Below are 21193 nucleotides of genomic sequence, written 5' to 3'. Positions count from 1 at the left end.
CTGCTTCCCTAGCAGAGACACGGAAGAGTGCAGAGAAAAGCAACAGCTGACCATCTCAGAGCACGAGCAGCGTGACCTGGGACAGGCTCCTTCACGCTGCAGGGGAAGTAAAGAGCTTGAGAAAGCAGCAGGAAATTAAAATGACCTCACCTCTTTAGGAGCGGGACGAGGGTGGTGCTGTGGTCTAAACCACAGAGCCTAGGGCTTGCCGATCAGAACGTTGGCGGTTCGAATTCTTGCGACGGGGTGAGCTCCCATTGCTCGGTCCCAGCTCCTGCCCACCTAGCAGTTTGAAAGCACGTCAAAGCGCAAGTAGATAAATAGGTACTGCTCTGGTGGGAAGGTAAACGGTGTTTCCGTGCACTGCTCTGGTTCGCCAGAAGCAGCTTAGTCATGCTGGCCACATGACCAGCTGTCTGTGGACAAACTGTCTGAGGAAAAACGCCGGCTCCCTTAGCCTATAGAGTGAGATGAGCGCCGCAACCCGAGAATCATCTGCGACTGGACCTAACGGTCAGGGGTACCTTTACATTTACCATCTCTTTAGGGGAAATCGTAGTCTAGTTCTCAGTGACAGTGTAAACTTCAGGCTCTAGTTAGGGTGCTCACATGACTAAAAATCCAGAATGGGGGAGGTGTAATTAGTCGAGAATCCTTCTCACAGACATCTAATTTTCTATGAGATGTGTATATCTGCATGAAGGATCATTCAGTCACATGTTATGGCCCCCAGTGGCTGGCACCCACTGTGGCGGATGGAATGGAAATCAGGGGGTCCAACAGTGGGTTGTGCCAGAGCCAACCAGTCCAGTCTTAGTCCCCAACCTCCTCCTCCTGGCTGGGTCCTACCAGGGCCAACACTTGAGCCTCAGCAGGAGGAAGCTGACCAGCAGAGCCACCCCCTGGGCCGCCTGTAAGGAAGGAGACAAGGGTGGGGGCTGGCTGAGGGCAGGCGGAGGGTGGGGGGCTCTTGCCCATATGGGGTAGCCTCCCCTGGTTTGCCACCTCACTGAGAATGTAAGCCTAATTGCCCTATTCCAAGCCTACAATATTCTAAGACGTGGTTTTCTAGGACTTTATTTTGAAAAGTGGAGAGAGCGTGCTTATGTTTCTCTGGTTGGCTGACCATGCTCCATATGGTCAGGAGCATCAGTTAAAGTCATGCTGAGAACATTTATCTGATGAGCTGCTATTCCTTTATGTGATACAAATCTTTTTTTTAAAAAAGACCCAGAAAATAGGCCTGCTGTTTTTTATAAGTCAAAACAGAAAGAACCAGTTTACTGATTTATTTCCTAATTTATTTCTTCATTTTCTTAACGTAGACTCTGTGTGTTCCTTCCTGGATCAATACTGCATGCAATGTTGTTGGGCTGGCTTTTCCCCCCTCTCGATATTTGAGACAAGAGAATTTGCTGTAAAAAAAATCCACTTCTTTCAGTAGTTGGGCTCTAGAAATTTTGAGGGTCTCTTAGTGAATGAGTGTAAAATATAACAGGGAATGCAACTATAAAACATCATGAGCAGCCCAAATAAAACACAAATTCTACACCCATTTCACCTATTTACACCAAAGTCATAATGTTGCTTGAAATCCCCCACTCAAGAAGGTCCTAGGGCAGGGATCCTGGGCTTAGTTTCTGTTGGAGGAGGCTGTAGTGCAGACATACAGTGTTCCTACCTTGTGTATGTTATACAGACCGCCCCTGATTCAGCAGGCCACTGGTGGATTACCAGGCGCTGGAGAGAAACAGCAAGAGAAGGCCTTCCCACTTTTCTTGTAGGCTTCCCAAAGGCATCTGCCTGGAAACTGTGGTAGAAAGGGAGATGGAAGTGATGGTCCATGGCAGGACAGAAATGTCACTGCACAGCTGAACAACTTCACAAAGAGCAAAAGTGACTCTCTGTACCCATAGTGGAGCAATGAACAGATGGATTATTTCCTTTTATCAGATTATCCAGTGACTGGAAAAATTCTGAATGAAGTGGGGGAAAGTGCTGGATGCCACATGGATGAGGGAGACATCCTGCAGAGGGGCACGGATGCAGTTATAAATAGTTCCAAATCCACATTCAAGTCCCATGTGGATGCCCATGTCCTGCCATTAGATCTCATTGTTGAAACATGAGCCTGTCGTCCCAGTCATCTCTATCCTAAAATATGGGTGGTTTGTGTTGGGATTTTTGTTGGTGTGGTTTGTTAATTTGCTTAGCTGGGAGCTGCATCATAACGTTTGAAGAAGTGTAAAATCCAAAGGATAACGTTCTGATCTGTGTAGATAATGCAACTTAGGTAGGTTCGTTTAAAAATGCAGTCCCTATGGAATTCTACCCCATCTCTAGTTTAGCTTGATGAATATAGCTATGCCACTTATTGGCTGAATTAGCCTGAGCAGAAACTGGTTTTCTCCTTCCGTGAGCCTTAGAAGAGAGGAGAGCATGGTTTCAGCTGCTGCAGCAGCAGCATGCTGGTAGAGCGAAGGGTTTTTTTCTGTGCATTCTCCTAAGCAATAATAATTCTCAAGGCAAAACTGTGTTAAGTTAGCACACTTTTCAAAAAGTGCGTAGAGCTTGCCCCTCTCTTTTTCCAGGAAAAACAGTTGCAACAGCAGGAGGAGAAAGGATAAGAATTTAACCCTTTCCCCCCGCAGCGTTTTCCCACCAAAAATGGTTCCTCTCCCAAGGTGCTATTGGCTGCAAAATCAGGCAAAGGAAATTGCACATATCTCTGCATAGTGAAATGATGCACAAATTCTCCTCTTTGCACATTTTACCAGAAGCATGTGGGGAAATGGATACACAAATCTCTTGCACATCCAATTTTCTCTCTTTGGCATCTAATATTGCTCCTAGCTACTCGATATGCTTCGCTGCTGCTTTGGATAACAGGCAAACAAAGCTGGATATGTCAGCCGGAGGTTTTTCAGCTCAGGAACACCACAAGCAGTGCATCAACAGACAAATGAGCCACAAAGGTGGTCTCCTTGTATCCACATCATTAGGCACATAATTCTGCAAGTTACAAAAACAAAATAAAAATGTAAAACCAAGGCTTGAGTGAACACTAGAATCTGGGCAGACAAGAGCCTCTGGAATAAAGGGACTCTTACATTAAGTGAAATTTTCCAACCAGGGAGCAGAACAAACCTTGTGTTGACGCCACAAATAATAGTAAGAAACCTCTGAGAAGCTAAAAGACCATATCCAGCTGTAGTGCCTGAAAGATAGAGATACAGGAAGGAATCAGGCAGTGTAGTAAAAACAGGCTGGTTTGTGAACTTACCATTGTGCAGTATACCTCATCAAATGAAAAACATGCAAATAATTGTTGGTTTTGTAGGGGAATTTCATTCCATAATATATTTATTATTTCCATTATTTATTACTTGAATTATGGGGGGTAAACACCCCTGAGGCATGCATAATATACATAACAATGATACTAGTGCAAAATAAAAAAAAAAAAAATACAGCAAATTGTGCAGCAAACGGCAGAAAAGTAAAAATGCACACAGGAATAGATCCAGACTAATGACAGACTCTTATTCATGTTTACTCATATGTAAATCCCACCTGAGGTGCATACTCATAAGGTTTATCCCAGCGTGTGGAAGTATGGCAGGAGGGGTCCCAATGCCAACTTCTGTTTGGCCTTTGAAATAAAATGCCACTTGAGTGTTTGTTGGTTATATTTATATCCCACCTTTTCTCCTCCACAGACGGAGCTCAAGGTGACATACGTTGTCCTCTCCCTTCTCCTTTAATCCTCACAACAACCCTGTGAGGTGGGTTTGGCTCAGAGGCAGTGACTGGCCCAGTGTCACCCAATGAGCTTCATGGGATTCAAACTCTGGTCTCCCAGGTTACAGTCCAACACTCTAACCACTACGCCACACTTCTGCTCTGCACATCAGAATTTATGTTACCACACTTTGCCCATGTGATTACATGGTTGCAACCCACAAGCGTTAAGCACAACCAAGGTTCTTCAAGGTGAAGGTTATTCAAGTGGAAGAAGGGTTTCCCCTACAAAATTTTCCTGCTTTAAATTGTGATTTAAATTAAATGGGGAAAGAGTTAGGTCTCTGTCCCAGCAACCACAGCCATGATTGAATTCATGTTCCCCATGCTGTGGTTTTTATCTAGGGGAATTGTGAAAGAGACAGCTTGCCTGATGTCATGTCCAATTTGGCCCTAAAACATGCCATGTCTGAAGAGGTCACTGAGATCAAGTGGAAAGAGTGATAGTCTTGCACCCATGTTCAAGCACTTGTATGTTTCATGAACTAAGGTGTGGGGGGAGTAAACTCTGCCTCTTTTCATCCTGCATTCTTGTTGTACATTGGCTATAAGACACAGCTGGTGGAAGGCTTCTGCAGTCAACCCCCCCCCCCTTTTGCTGCTAATATCAGGCAGACAGAGATTTCTACATGACTGCGGTGAGTCCTGATATAAACAAATAGATCAAGTCAATGCTTGTATGTTTGTGTCCTTCCAGACATCCTTTTCATTGCTCATTCATGGTTATTTGTGCTCATGATGCTATCAGTCAGATCCCCACTCGCTGGATCATCACCTTGTCGTGGTGAGTGGGCTTGCATGTTCCTATGACCCTTGTGAGCAAAGCAGTCGGGAATCTCATACTCCCAGCAGGGTCACCCATGGCGCTAAGGTCAAAGGGAAGGAGCTAGACAAAGAATGATCCAAGAAGTCCTCAGTGGCAGAACAGGAGGAAGATAACAAGCGGTATGTTACAACAGCTGTGAAGGCGGATGAAGGCTGCAGCAGATAGGAATCTACTGGTTTGTCATGACTACTTCATGCTATCGGAACAGATCCCTAGTGCGAAGACTGTGTGTTGGTCAATGTGCACTGATCTACACACATAAAACAAATTCACACATAGGCGTCTTCCAAAAACCCAACCCAAACCCCAAAAGTCCTATGGCGATCGGCAAATGGTAATTGGGGCAGGATCGTGAAATCTGGAAGCCCCTAGCCATGAACATGGGCGGTGGATACAGATTCAGTCGCTCTGACTCAAGCAATGAGACAGTTGAGCAGCTCGGCAGCTGTATTCATGACTGAGAAGCCCTTTTTAGGACCCACTCTGCTCACCCTGAAAAGGGGGAGGGGCTAGAAAAGGTGCCCTAAACATAGTCTGCCTCCCTTTTCCCCTGACTGGAATACCACGCCCAGTGGGGTCACCACCTAGCGGTCGTAAAAAACAATTGAACTTTGGAACATGGAATATACGGATGTTGTCAGATAACACAGACAGCGAACATCCTGAAAGCAGAACTGCCATCATTGCAAGAGAGCTGTGAGATTTTAACATCGATATTGCAGCACTTCAAGAGACTCGAAAAGGGACAACTGAAGGAAGAAAAAGGAGGCTACACATTCTTCTGCAAAGGTCTATCTGAGCAAAAACATCGAATACATGGGGTAGGCTTCGCTATCAAAAACAACCTTGTGAAGCTCCTGTCAGAAGTCCCTACCGGCATTAATGAGCGACTCTCAACCCTTCTAATAAAGCTCACCAAAAACCAACAAGCTACTATTATAAGTGCTTTTGCATCAACATTGGATGCTGATGAAGACATCAAAGAAAATTTTTACTCTCAGCTAGATACCATCCTATCAGAGATGCCTAAGGAAGATAAAATTATCCTCCTGGGTGATTTTAATGCAAGAGTTGGGCAAGATTTCGATCTGTGGCCAGGGACTATTGAGAAAGAAGCAGTTGGCAACAGCAACCAGAACGGAATCTTACTTTTGACAATATGTGCAGCGCACAACCTTGTTATTACCAACACACTCTTTCGACAGAAAAATAAATTAAAAACTTCATGGAGGCATCCTCAGTCAAACCACTGGCACCTCTTAGACTATGTTATTGTCCATGCTAAAGACGTGCTCCTTACCAGAGCTATGATGAGTGCTGACGACTGCTGGACAGATCACTGACTAATATGCTCCATGACGGCTATCAAGATTATACCTCAACAGGCTTCACAGAAGGAAACCAAGGTGCAAAATGAACACTCGAGCCCTTCAAGATCCAATTAAGCGTGATTGCTTCCAAACGACTCTTAAGGACCATCTGCTTTCAGAATTCCCTTATAACATCGAGGAACACTGGACCAAGCTAAAAACATCCATTATTTCAGCCTGTGAACAAACTATTGGATACCAAACCAAGAAACACTAGGACTGGTTTGATGAGAATTACAGTGAGATTGAACGCATGATTGACAAGAAAAGGAAGGCCTTTCAGATCTGGCAAAAAGATAGAAACTGTGCCACTAAGAAAAAAACCTATGCCAACGCTAAGATTGAGGTTCAAAGAAGAACTAGAGAACTAAAAAAACACCTGGTGGATAAAAAAAGCTCAAGAGATCCAGCACTTAGCCGACACTCATGATGCACAAAGTTTTTTTAAACCCACAAAGACCAACTATGGCAGGGGTAGGCAGACTAAGGCCTGGGGGCCGGATCCGGCCCAATCGCCTTCTCAATCCAGCCCATGGATGGTCCGGGAATCAGCAGGTTGTTACATGAGTAGAACGTGTGCTTTTATTTAAAATGCATCTCTGGGTTATTTGTGGGGCATAGGAATGAGGGACAGTGGACCGGCCCCCTGCTGAAAATGTTTGCTGACCCCTGATCTATGGGCCAATAAATCATGGCATATGCCCCCTACGCTCAGCAGACGCTATCACACTTCTAAAAGATAAAGAAGCTATTGCATTGCACTGGAAAGAACATTACCAACATCTCCTTAACCTCAACTTCCCTGTGGCTGCTGGGGTCCTCTCACAAATTCTGCAAAAACAAGTTAGAGATGAGATTGCAGTATCTCCAAATCTGGGAGAGTTGTGTACACCTATTAACCAAATGAAAAACAACAAAGCCAGTAGACCTGATGGGATACCTGCCGAAATCTTCAAAGTGGGCAGAATTGAACTTACATAACAACTTCACAAGCTTACCGAAAAAATCTGGGAAAGAGAAGAAATCCCAGCAGACTTTAGAGATGCCAAAATTATCAATCTCTTTTAAAAAGGTGACAGAACTGATTGTGGAAACTATCAAGGCATCTCTCTATTATATCATAGAATCATAGAGTTGGAAGAGACCACAAGGGCCATCGAGTCCAACCCCCTGCCAAGCAGGAAACACCATCACAGCACTCCTGACATATGGTTGTCAAGCCTCTGCTTACAGACCTCCAAAGAAGGAGACTCCACCACACTCCTTGGCAGCAAATTCCACTGTCGAACAGCTCTTACTGTCAGGAAGTTCTTCCTAATGTTTAGGTGGAATCTTCTTTCTTGTAGTTTGGATCCATTGCTCCGTGTCCGCTTCTCTGGAGCAGCAGAAAACAACCTTTCTCCCTCCTCTATGTGACATCCTTTTATATATTTGAACATGGCTATCATATCACCCCTTAACCTCCAGGCTAAACATGCCCAGCTCCCTTAGCCGTTCCTCATAAGGCATCATTTCCAGGCCTTTGACCATTTTGGTTGCCCTCCTCTGGACACGTTCCAGTTTTGTCAGTGTCCTTCTTGAACTGTGGTGCCCAGAAATGTTGATCACTTCTCCTATTTAGGCAATTATCTTTCCACAAGGGCCAACATTGATGGCGAAATCCAGCATCGCCTGAGCTCTGCAAGTGCAGCTTTTTCCCGATTGAAGTGCACAGTGTCTGAGGACTGGGACATTCATAGGGAAACCAAAATGCTTGTTTACAAAGCTATTGTACTACCAACCTTACTATAAGCTTGTGAAACATGGGCCACATATAAACCCCATCTCCAACTCCTTGAAAGATTCCATCAACGGTGTCTCTGAAAAATTTTACACATCACTTGGGAAGACAGGTGAACTAATATCAGTGTACTGGAAGAAGCAAAGATCACCAGTGTTGAAGCAATGATTCTTCAACATCAACTTTGTTGGACTGGTCATGTTGTACGGATGCCTGATGATCGTCTTCCAAAGCAACTACTCTATTCCGAACTTAAAAATGGAAAGCGTACATAATTTTGGTATATAAACTTTGTATACATGTTTGCAATTACATTATAATATGGTCTGTAATGTAATGTAATATGATAATGTATGAATTCATTTCCAGTCAGTGTATGTTCTTTAACTTCTTGCTAAAATCCCATAACTTTTTATACCACAAATATTGTGGTTTATTTTTGTTCCACTTTTGTTGCGCTATAGCCTGTCCAGACAGCAGTGATGTGATAGCACTGGGAAAGCATCACAGAACAAACCAAAGCAGAATGAATTCATTACTGAAGAAATATTGTTTCAAGAAGATGTTGCAGAGTATACCCACAATAAAACACAAGTCTGAAGGCGCTCTATATCAATGTATCACATTAAAATTGCTGTATTTATAATACAGTAATGAGCTATTAAGTCTCACTCCATCTAATTCTCTTGAAAGAGGAACTACTATTCTGAGATAGATGCAGATTTCCTGGGATAATGTGCTGGCTTTAAGAGGGTAAATGTTTTGATGTCGAATGTCTGCTGTTCACGCATTAATGGGCTATGTGAGCATGCTTTCACATGACAAACCTTCAAAGCACTGGCAGGGCCATTATGGGGTGTTGTACTAATGATCCATGGCTAATGAAAGTGTCTTATTCAGTTCCATTTACATCATGATGAATCCTTCACACTGGTTCCATTGAGCATGATAGATTTGTTTTCCTTTTTGGAAATGAAAAGTGGACATTAATTATGTCTAAAATACCATGGATTTCCTAAGGAACAATATGCATTATTAAACGGTTGGGTTAAAAAAACCCATTGTGAAGTTTCAAACATAGCCACCTAACAAAGAAAAATGTACCATTTCCCTGATAATGTATTGTATTCTTCTAATTGCAGGACAACGTTCTAAACTTTATTTCACGGACAGAGTGGTTTATTGGGCAGTTAAAATTTGATAGGCACATTGATTATCCATTATTTCAGTTTGTGAATTATGATTATATCATCTTTTCTCAGCATAACACTTGATATTGATCAGTTATGCCAGAGATAAATTTCCCAAAACCTACACTGTTGCTAAGCTTTTAATTTGGATATCAGAGATGTTGAAGAAACTTCACACTAAGGCGGCATGGTTGGGAAAGAACTAGCTTTTGCATTTGGGCAAAAAGATGGTAATGTTTACCTCCTTAACCATTTAGGAATCACTTCAGTTGATGTTGGTCACATCTCTCTCTCAAGAAAATGGAGTGTGCTTCCGGGGGTGAAGTCAAGCCACTACAGAAACATAGCGGCTTCTGTAGCTGCTGCTTCCTGCATTGTTTTTGCTGCGTTAACAGCACCAAGTGACCTCTCTGGGACACAAGTCTGGGCAGCATGTATGGCGCGCCTGGGCTGCCTGGATAACAAGACATCCACCCCTGCAGCTTCGCTGATGTGGTCCAAAGGAAAGCAGAGCAATACATTTGGCACCAACTGCAGGAGTTGCCGGGGGGAGGTGTACAAGGCCCCACCCAACCATCTTAGGGACTACACTCTGCATTTGTAGCCTTTTTCTTTTCCAAAAAGGTCACACACTTTGGTAGATAAGAGATTGTGATCTGTTTTCTCACTGGCGAGTTTCCAGCATCCCCTCTCAACTGAACTGGCACTTGCTCTAATTTGGAGGCCCTCCTTGAGGTCCTACCACTCTCTGAAATCTCTCTGAGATAAGGCAGCTGGGTACCTGAGGGAGGCTTTTCATACGTATAATTGGTTTAATTCACACAGAAATGGAAAATGCCTTTGTATATTGGTGAAAAGGTTTAACACAGGGAGATTCCACTGAAGCTATATTAAGAGCAAGAAGTGATCTCTGAGCTTTAACTGGTTGATTATTCTCTAAACTGAATATAACCTTTGATCATGTGATGAAGGTACTGAATTGCAAATTTGCCATCTTGGAAGGGCAGTGGCTGTTGTTCTTTGTTCTCAGACTCCATGGAAGGAGGATGTAAATGTTCTCCAGGAAAACAGCTCCAGGCTAATGGAGGCTGGAATGGGGGAGAGACAGAGTTGTGATCTCACTCCTGTTTAAAGGTATTTCTAAGAAGATGCTGAGCCTGTGCTGGATATGTACAAGAAATGGAATTACCTTGATGTAACACTGTTTTTCTGTTTTGTTTTGAAGAAATTTCTGCAAGTAAACTTCGGAATTAAACTTACAGGCCTTGACAATGTTTTTTTTATTTCAAAAGGACTCAGTTTTCATGCATCCAGTCACTTCAAACTACACAGTGTTAATGTCTGCAATAGTCTTTTCAGCTGTGGTGCCCAGGATTTGGAGCAGCTTCCTGAGGGACACTTGCCAGCTCCTCTGCACTTGCAGGTGTGAGGTGGAGATGATTTTATTTAAGCAGCCCTTTTTAGGATGCTGATCTTATTATGTGTTCTGCTGCAGTTTTAAATTGCTATGTTGACTATGTTGTAGTCAGCACCCTGTTCATTTCCTCCCTTTCCTTTCCTTTCCTTCTCTTCTTTTTCTTTCCTCCCATCCAGCTTCTCATGGTACACCTCCAACTCCCATGCCCAGGCATGCCTATGCGCTGCACGTGCAGGGAGCTGCTGCTGCTGCCATGGTCCAGCTGGGGAACTAATTGCACTGCTCATGTCCATCTGAAATTGGCCTGAGACCCACTAGTGGCCTCTGGTTTCAGAAATGCTGTGCTAGGCAATTATCATCAGCAATAAGGTTATTGTATTAACCAAAGACCATGGCAATGCTAGACAATTGTATCATCCCATATCACGCTGAGTAAATACATTCTCTTGCTGGATGACCTCCTGCCCCACATGGCAATTTGCTGTATCCGCCATTCCTGGAGATTCTCAAGGTGTCCATATGGAAAACAGAGCACAGAGAGAAACCACAGCAGTTGTGTTGTACTTTGTGTAAGGTAAAGGTAAAGGGACCACTGACTGTTAGGTCCAGTCATGGATGACTCTGGGGTTGCAGCGCTCATCTCGCTTTATTGGCCGAGGGAGCCGGCGTACAGCTTCCGGGTCATGTGGCCAGCATGACTAAGCCGCTTCTGGCGAACCAGAGCAGCGCACGGAAACGGCGTTTACCTTCCCACCAAAGTGGTACCTATTTATCTACTTGCACTTTGACGTGCTTTCGTGTACTTAGCCCCAATTGAGACCAGGGTACTCACTGGTGGAGATGCAGGGAGAGGAGAAGGACACTTATTAGCGGCTGAAATTCTAGATGGGTAGCAAGGGAAAGATTGGTGCTTGCAATATGTTTGTTCCTTAAGTAGATATCCATCTACAATGGGCTAACTTGTTTTCAGGGATTAGCCCTTCATCAGCAGGTTACACTCTATTATGAACAAGATCACAAAAGCCATATTAATTTTACACTTATATCATGTTGATTTTGTTTCCTCTGTTTCACTCTCTTATCTTCCTTTTTATGTACTAAAACTTGGAGCTCAGGTTCTTGCAATATCAGGACAAAAAGGACAGAGTAAAAGCTGGAACGAAATAGCTGATCTCTGAATTTCCTCTGTTTTTGTGCATTAAGTCACTGCCTTATCTCGGCTTATTGTTCACAGGATTTATTAAATAAAAGCTAAAGCAGGAAAACCTTATAAATAGAGCACGTACTCACTACTCGGGGATTCTGACAAACAACCTCTTTATAGAAGTCTCCTACTTGCTCAGAAAATTCAAACACTGTTTAATAATTCCAGCAGAAGCTTTCTGCAATTCCTTTCCCCACAAAAAAATGTTTAAATTATATTTAAACCATTTGGAGAAAATAAACTTGTACTGCCTCAAGCAGGTGGAGTCATTCTGATAGCGCAATCAGGGAACAAATCTTTCTGTACAAACCCCATTTAATGAATGTGTGGGCTTCTCCTGAACTGGCCATTGGGCTGGGTTGCATTATGAAAAGAGGGCCTTGCAACAAACCATTGCAAAATAACCTCACTCTCCAGCTGGAATTCTCCTTTTCCAGGTTCCAGCCAGCCAGCCCGACCTTCCTCCTTGATATTATCAGTTGTAAGGAACAACTGACCCACAGTCTCCCAGGGCTTCTGAGCATGCTCAGTCTTCACTAAGCTGCTTCAGGAGGGGGGTTGCCTACTGGCCTTTCTGCTAACCTTGGGGGGTTTGCGTATACTTCTCCTTTCTTTCTTAGTTTTGTATACATTTCTGTTAGCAAACTCAGCTGGTGGGTGCCATTACAGGGAGCTATTACCAGTAAGTCAGGGTTGCCATATCTTGAAGAGCAAAAAAGAGGACAGTCTGAGCCACTGCCAGCCCGAGCTGGGGAAAGAGGTGCACGTGTGTGTGCATGTGGGACTGCCGCTGCACCCGCACACCTCTTTCCCCAGCTCAGGCTGGCAGCAGCCGCAGTGTGCAGAGCAGCCCGAGGAGCGCTCCCCCCCCCCCCGCAAAACATCCCCAAACCCGGACATTTCCTTTAAAATGTAAATATCTGCCCAGAAGGGCATGTTGGGCCCCAGAAAGAGGACAATTTCCACTTGGTGGGACTGTTTTTCAACTGGCTCCACCGCTTTCCCCCTCCTCTTCCCACAACTTCACCTGCGTTCTTAGCTCAGGCCGCTGTCTCCTTCCGTCCCTCCATCTCCCAATCAGCTGTAGCCACTAAAAGGGGGGGGGGAGCTGGGCATAGCGCATGCTTTGCAAAAGAAAGAAAAAATAGGTCCCTTGTTCAGTTCCTAGCCTCTCCAGCCTGGAAGACATCCCCTCCAACATTTCTCCAGTGAAAATAGGGATGTCCTATTCCATCATCATCATATACTAAACCCATCTTACTAGGTTGCTCCAGCCACTCTGGGCAGATTCCAACATAGATGAAAACATAGTAAAACATGAAACAGGGCTGCCTTTAGATGTTTTCTAAAGGCTGTATAGTTACCTATCTCCTTGACTCGGGGGTCGCATAAGGACTTTTGTCTGGAACCCTGGAGAACCACTGCCAGTCAGAGTAGATCATACTGAGTGAGATGGTGCTGTTCCATATTTAGTGAGGTGTCCATCAGGGTTGCCAGGCTTGCAATAAAGAGCGGGTCGTGGGATGGTGGGTAAGGAATTTCTGCCTTTATAACACCAGCAGCTGTTCTCTTTCTCTTTCTCTCCCTCCATTTTATCTGAGGGCTGAATTGAGGTTTTGAAGTGGTAGAATGGCTGCTGACAAATTTGGGGCAAAGCCTCACTCGCTGACTTTCAGGAAAGCGCATTCAGGAGAAGATACTCCGATACAGTGCCCAAAGTGGGAGGGAGGAAAGGATAGCATCCCACCCCACTTTGCTCCTGCATAGATAGGGAGGTGGGCAGACATTTCAATATAAAATCCTGCAAACTGTGAAGTCTACCTGCTCTGCTCCAAAACATTAACATTATAATCCAACTGGCATGAAAGAATGTCAAGCGAAGAATTTATTTTTGTGCTGTAGAGTTTCTAAAAGGCATCATTGTTCACCCTCTTACTGACATGATTTTCTATTTTGTGCAATGTACAGAGACCGGCAAATGTCTCCACCTGAAAAATAAAATACTGTAAAGCGGTTCAGAGTTTTTATACTGCAATTGTCATGTATCTGGGAGGTTTGCCAGGCTAAATCAAAAGCAGAACACCAGCATTTTCTCATCTCTAATAACAATGACCTGCAGTCACGTTGAAGATTGTAAGGTCAATTTCCCTCTTAAATCGAAAAAGAAAATAAGAGAACAGATGTGGGGAGCTGCTTTTGTATTTATAAATTGCACTGACATCTGGGTGAGAGGATATGATCTTAGCTTGCCATTCATTGAAGTACTTTTTTTAAAAAAATTAAAACATATTAATCGAGAAGAGAAACACACGTGTGATTCCTTTTGATCTTGACAGCTGTGGACAAATGGATTAGGTTACTTTTAACTCAAGAGTCTCTCAATTAAAACGTTTAGATGAACGTGCTGGACAGCACAGAGATCCCACAGAGTGTACAGAACCAGGATATTCTCCTGAGGCCCAGATAAGGAGCTGGGAGCAGCAGTCTTGTCAGCAGGAGGGTAGAATCTTTGTAGATCTTCCCTTTGATTCCCAATTTGAGAGTAGACTGGTTCAGTTAGTCTGCAAAACAGTAGTGATTCATACATCTGTGTTCATCACTTGATTCCTAACATCCAGGGAAGGGGGCTGTGGCAGGTCTAGCATCCCGGATGGAACGTTCAGATCAGCTTATACCACCACAACTACAGGGAATTTTCAGGGAAGTCAGTTTACACAACCAGCTGTCAACCCATCCATTGGAGAAATCAATTCATGTACATGTGAACCACGGCTTGGTCTTATACAAATAGGCCTGACAGTAACTCTTTTCAGAAAACCCCTTCAGACATTCATAAAGGGGAGCAGGCTTCAGAACACACCAGTCAATCATGGCCCAACATTTGCCTGCCCCTCTGCCTGTACACCCAACACCCACACTTTCAGGCAACTGCTTCAAAGAACCCCCTTTGCTTACACCGCAGGATGAATGTTGGGACAAACAAGGACAACAAGAAGCAGCAGGGCAGTCGTGTGAACTTTGCTAATGGAGTTAAGAGTTAATGGTCTAACTTCTATGTTTCCATTTATTCTTTATGGGTGGTATTCAACTACCTCCCCCTGCTCATCTGCATGACCCCCACTCACTATGTTGAATACAACAACCCAATGTATTTAAGACAATTTCTACACTGCTGTTTAACTGAATCTGCAGCATTCAGCCACTCTTGCCTCAACCATGTTCAAGGCATCTGGCCTCTTCAGGCGTTCTGTGATGGCTTCTGCTTGATAAACACACAGGAATGAGCACAACATGGCTGCTCCAATTGCCCTCATGGACAACCGTCTGGAACAGGAGCCTCCTTTACTTTCCCCACATGTCATCTCCCTTTCCGCCCACAAGACTCCAATAATCAGGGCTGGAATGTAAACAGACATGTGACATCTACCAATCCCACACACAACGGCAGCACGGGAGGAATGGAATTCTCAACACATCTTGCTCTCCCTTGCAAATGCGCCAGAAGAGGGCTAGAGAAGAGCCCTGGAAACAAGGCAAGGCGAGTGAAACCGCCTGCCCTTTCTTCCCCCATCTTGCTCTGTTGCTAGCTCTGTGCTCTGCCATTAGCAAGTTTCTTCTCAGCCAAGTTGAGAGAAAGACCCTTGAAGCAATAGCGCACAGTGAATTGAGGCTTGGTTAAGGCTGGGGAGGAGAGTTCCCTCACCCGAGTCCTCCATTTCATGTAAAAAAAGAAAAACACAAGAGCCCTGCATGATGCTGCACTCCTTCCTGCTTTGTGTGAATGCCACAGACAATATACCAATAGATCCATATATGTGGCTTCCTCATGATGCCTTCGGTTTGATCCTCAATCAAGATGCGTTGCCCTACCCTCTCTTAATGCCACCCGGTCATAAAATTCTTACATTGTAAACAAGAACGAAAGTCTCTAAATCCTCTTCCATACAGCAACAGTATGCAACAACATATGGCAAGTTGTTTCATTTGGTTTTTGAGGGGGGGGGTCTTGCTTAATGACTGGTGAAGGATTTAGTGATTTTAGACTGCTGTCTTTCCCTCTTTTTTATGGCTTGATTGTTTTAATTGAAATTATGCTGGTTTAATGTTTTAAGTCTTTTGGAAGTCTTTTTTGAGTGGCTCAGAAAGGGAGGGTGTAAGCCGTATGTATTTGTAACTGTATCAAAATAAATGACACAAAAGGACAAGGGGAAACAATACTAAGGAAACCTGAAACCCACCCCAAACCTCTGGGATGTTCAGACGCTGTGAGATTGTGCCCTGCCTTTTGCAGTTCCCAGCTGCACATACATGCAGATCTGGGTGCCCAAGTTTGCTTAGACATCCGGCCAGTTCCGGACTGCAACACACACTGGTCAGGGCTGACAGGGCTGGCCAGTCTGATCCTGCTCTGCACTCCCTTTATTATTATATTCATAGGATTACTATTGGAGTCAGAAGGGTACCCGAGGCTAATCTAGTCCACCCCCTCCTGCAATGCAGGAATCTAAATTTGTGGTCATTATTATTCATTTTGTTTCAATACTATTTTATATTTTAATGGGGGGGAAATCTTAAAGCAGTTTACAACACATTGAATAAAACAAACCAGAACAAAACATTACTGAAAGAAGTCAAATATAAAGCATACATTCAAAGCAAAGTAATTAACAGGAAGCTAATATATTAAAGATTTCAGAATAAAACATTATGAAGGTCAACTACAGAATGCACTTTTACTGCAGCAACATTAACAATAAATAAATCTTTAAAAATACATTACTAAAGGAAGTCAAATATCAAATGCACATTTTCAAGGAGCTAAGAAAGGCGCACATTGAGTGGGGGGGTTATCTTATTCCATCCTTATTCCTTATTACTTATTACTTCAAGGGAAGTAATAGTGCCACTGTATTCTGCTCTGGTCAGACCTCACCTGGAGTACTGTGTCCAGTTCTGGGCACCACAGTTCAAGAAGGACACTGACAAACTGGAATGTGTCCAGAGGAGGGCAACCAAAATGGTCAAAGGCCTGGAAACGATGCCTTATGAGGAACGGCTAAGGGAGCTGGGCATGTTTAGCCTGGAGAAGAGGAGGTGAAGGGGTGATATGATAGCCATGTTCAAATATAGAAAAGGATGTCACATTTTGGAGGCAGAAAGGTTGTTTTCTGCTGCTCCAGAGAAGCGGACACGGAGCAATGGATCCAAACTACAAGAAAGAAGATTCCACCTAAACATTAGGAAGAACTTCCTGACAGTAAGAGCTGTTCGACAGTGGATTTTGCTGCCAAGGAGTGTGGTGGAGTCTCCTTCTTTGGAGGTCTTTAAGCAGAGGCTTGACAACCATATGTCAGGAGTGCTCTGATGGTGTTTCCTGCTTGGCAGGGGGTTGGACTCGATGGCCCTTGTGGTCTCTTCCAACTCTATGATTCTATGATCTTTATGGCACCCCTATGAGCTAGATTAGGGTGGCAATGCCTTGCTCAAGGTTATCCAGAGAAATCAAGGGCTGGGCAAGAATTTGACCCAGGTACCCTCATTCAACTCCAAAACAGACCATGATAATATTCAAGGCAATTTACAGTATTTCCTATGTGCCCATTAACTTTGAAGCTAGTCCTACTATTTTCAGTGGAATTTACTCTAAGGTAGGATTTCAGCCATAATTCTGTTGGATTGTGGCCTAGTTGGGTGAAAGAATGCTTCCAATTGTTGAACCCAAACAAGGTACAAAAAGCCCCTCTGCTTTAGCATTTCTCCCTCTTCTTGCAATGTTCTCATCTCCTAGTTCCCTTTTAAGATATAACACTGAACTCCTCTGCTCTGCCTTTCTGCCAGGTTCTTAAGAGCAAATTAATGTGACTGCCAGCTGCCAGCAAGTTCTCCTAGCTGAACACAACCAACTTCCAGAGGTAGAAAATTGCTTAAATAGAACAGGAATCTATGGCGTTAAATTTTTGAAAGAAAATCATTTCTGAGCAGGATGGGAAAATGCATTTTTTAGTTACCTTGGTTTCTTTCCACATAACAAAGTGCTTGTATCTTCCAACTGTACATATTTGATAGCAATGGTGCCTGTGGTTCTCCCTCAGCATACTAGATATTGGTGTGAATAAAATTAGTGCACAATAATGGAGCTTACAGTGCACAGCTAAAAGATCAAACAAGCGCTAGATGCTCTAGTAATTAGCTAAAAGTCCCTCTATAGCCTATCTTCAATTTCCAGCCATGTGGAACATCATGGGCAGGAGAGTTCACATGGTGAGTACATGCCCTCTTTCCCTAATTTCTTGCACAGAGCTCACACAGTTTCTGATGAAGTTTCTGTTTGCTCAGTCTGCTTCCTGCTATGCTTATGAAGAGCCAGCTCTTCTAGCTTTTATCTGACAAATGCTAGAGGTACAGATGAGCTTCATTAGTGAGCTCTCTGTGCTTCTAGCCTTTTCCCTTTGACTGACAGGCAAGGCATGTTCACATTAAGAATTAAAGTTGAGTCGGTGATGAGCTGTAGTTGATTAACCCACAGCTGTCTAGCAGCATCTCTAAAGAAAGCTGGGAACCGGCATAGGTGATGCCACAAGCTCCATTCCTATATTTCACATTTTGCCATCTTGAAGAGGGACTTTGCTAATTGGTTGGGGCCCATTGAACTGAGACTCGGCCTAGAGCAAAATTCTCAGCAAACCACCATGGTGACTTTGGAGGTAAAAGAGCAAAGGAATGTTGAGGGCAGCCAGCAGAGTATTGCAGAAGGAGACCTCAGCAACCTCTCCCAACGTTGCCACTGCACACTGCAAAATTTAACATGAATTTGAAGTCCTATTGAGACCATTTGGTGAGAAAGCAGGATAGAAATTCAATAAATAACCTACAACACTACAAGGGGAGTCCCAGAGGCTGCTCTGTCCAGTCCTATCAACATCTACTTAGCGACCTGCCCCCAAATTTAAATGCACACTAATCATCACCAGCCAAAATAAAATACTATATTTTTTCAAAAATGTAATAAGAATGTATTACTCTATCCATTAATCTATCCATCAGCCAAATTACAAAATGGTCATTGGTTTCACAGAAAAAAAGTATCACATGTATTAGTTGCATCCCTATACTCGATATGCTTACTGAGTAGGGATGCTGCTTCCTACTGATATTACATGCATTGCTGTGGGTAAAAGCTCAGTGCCTAGGGCTTGCCGATCGCATGGTCGGAGGTTCGAATCCCCGCGGCGGGGTGAGCTCCTGTCGTTCGGTTCCAGCTCCTGCCCACCTAGCAGTTCGAAAGCACTCGTAAGTGCAAGTAGATAAATAGGTACTGCTTTATAGCGGGAAGGTAAACGCCGTTTCCGTGTGCTGCGCTGGTGCTGGCTCGCCAGAGCAGCTTCGTCACGCTGGCCACATGACCCGGAAGTGTTTCCGGACAGCGCTGGCCTCTTAAGTAAAATGGGCGCACAACCCTAGAGTCGGACACGACTGGCCCATACAGGCAGGGGTACCTTTACCTTTTTAATGTATTTAAAGTGCATATGAAAGGCAGAAGGTTAGATATTTTCTAGAATTTAATTCTTTGCATTTACTTTGAAGCCAGTGAGATAAGTAAGTTGTTTGTGAATCCCGACATCTGTGGTTTGCATTCACTGTTGTTGTAGTAGTTGTTGTTTTTTTGTTTTTAAATACAAATCAGGTGCTTTACATAAAAACAAGACAAAATCCCACCATTAAATTGCCTGTGCCTCTGTGTTAATAATGAGGCTCTTGGCCTGGAAGCAATATGCATCTCCAAGGTTAGAGGAGAATTGGAAATCTTTTACGCAATATTCCCTTAATGTTTTAGCATTATCTTCTAAAATAGAAAAGCCTCACACTGGGAAAGCTAAGAGACATTACAGGGCTGGACCAATAAATTTGTCTGTAGATGTGCTGTCCATCTATCACCCATGCAACAACTAGAAAATCTTCCCTCCTTTGTTGTGAGCGATCCAACCATCCTTTGAAACGTTTGAACTGAATTTAAAATACAATGTAAATTGTAATATGTACCCAGACTGGGAGACAGGTGCTCAGTTCACTGGCCCCAATGGAAGGTGTCCATCAGGGTCCTGGCTCTGGCTCCGTAGCCCCTTGTACTGTGAGATCTGGCCCAGGAGCCTCCTGCCTGCCGGCCAGCCTTGGATTGAGGGGACTCTGGTCTCCAGCATCAAGCTCAGAGTCAGGAAACCAAATCTTCTGCTGCCATTTGCCTTCCCTTCCAATTAAGGCTAAGGTGGCACCAAAAAGCTCCCTGCAGACTGGAGGTGGCAAGTGTTGTCCTGATCTTCAACACTTGTGTTGGAGAGAAGACCAGTCAGTCAGCTTGATGCTGAACCTGGAAATCTAAGTCTGTGAGCACTTAGAAAGGGGTGCCATGAAATAAGGTTAAAGCTTACTGGGAAATAATATATAATGAATTGGAAAGGATGTTCAAAATAACTTTTACAAAAAAACCAATAATAATAATAATAATAATAATAATAATAAATTTTATTTATACCCCGCCCTCCCCAGCCAAGACTGGTCTCAGGGTGGCTAACAACCAATAATAAAAACAAGTTGATTAAAATACAACTTAAAAACAAGATTAAAATACATTAAAACATTAAGATGCAGCCTCTTCACAGGAAGAGAAAGGAAAAAAAAAAAAAAAAAAAGAGGGGAAGAGAATCAAATTGATTCTAAGCCAAAGGCCAGGTGGAACAACTCTGTCTTACAGGCCCTGCGGAAAGAAATCAGATCCTGCAGGGCCCTGGTCTCATGAGACAGAGCGTTCCACCAGGCTGGAGCCAGTGCTGAAAAGGCCCTGGCTCTGGTTGAGACTTCCTTAGGGCCTGGGACCCCTAGGGTGTTACTATTTATGGACCTTAAGGTCCTCCGTGGGGCATACCAGGAGAGGCGGTCCTGTAAGTACGAGGGTCCTAGGCCGTGAAGGGCTTTAAAGGTCAAAACCAGCACATTAAATCTGACCCTGGGAACCAATGCAGCTGGAAAAGCACTGGGTGAATATGCTCCCATGGCAGGGACCCCGTGAGGAGCCTCGCTGCAGCATTCTGCACCCGCTGGAGTTTCTGGGACAGCTTCAAGGGCAGCCCCTTGTAGAGCGAATTACAGTAGTCAAGCCTGGAGGTGACCGTCGCGTGGATTACTGTGGCCAGATTGGGGTGGGAAAGGTAAGGGACCAACTGCTTGATGCGGCGAAGGTGGAAAAATGTCGCCTTGGCTGTTGCTGTAATTGCGCCTCCATGGAAAGGGAGGTGTCAAGGATTACACCCAAACTCTTAACGGAAGGCAATGGCACTAATTGGGCCCCCGCAAGAGAAGGGAGTTGGTCCCTCATCCCCATGCCATCCCGACCTAGCCATAGGACCTCTGTCTTCGAAGGATTTAGTTTCAATTTGCTCCCATGAAACCATCCAGCCACAGCTTCCAAACATCTGGTCAGTGTGTCATGTTTCTGGGATTTGGGAGATGTCAAATACCCACTGTGAGCTGGAGAAGATGGTTGTCGCTGGTGGAAATTGCCACTGGGATTTCTGTCTTCCAGACAGAACCTATCTGATGTTTCTGGATTT

This window comes from Podarcis tiliguerta, assembly GCF_965153285.1.
Source record: "Podarcis tiliguerta genome assembly, chromosome: 4".
NCBI lineage: Eukaryota > Metazoa > Chordata > Lepidosauria > Squamata > Lacertidae > Podarcis > Podarcis tiliguerta.
Note: the sequence above shows the minus strand (reverse complement) of the source record.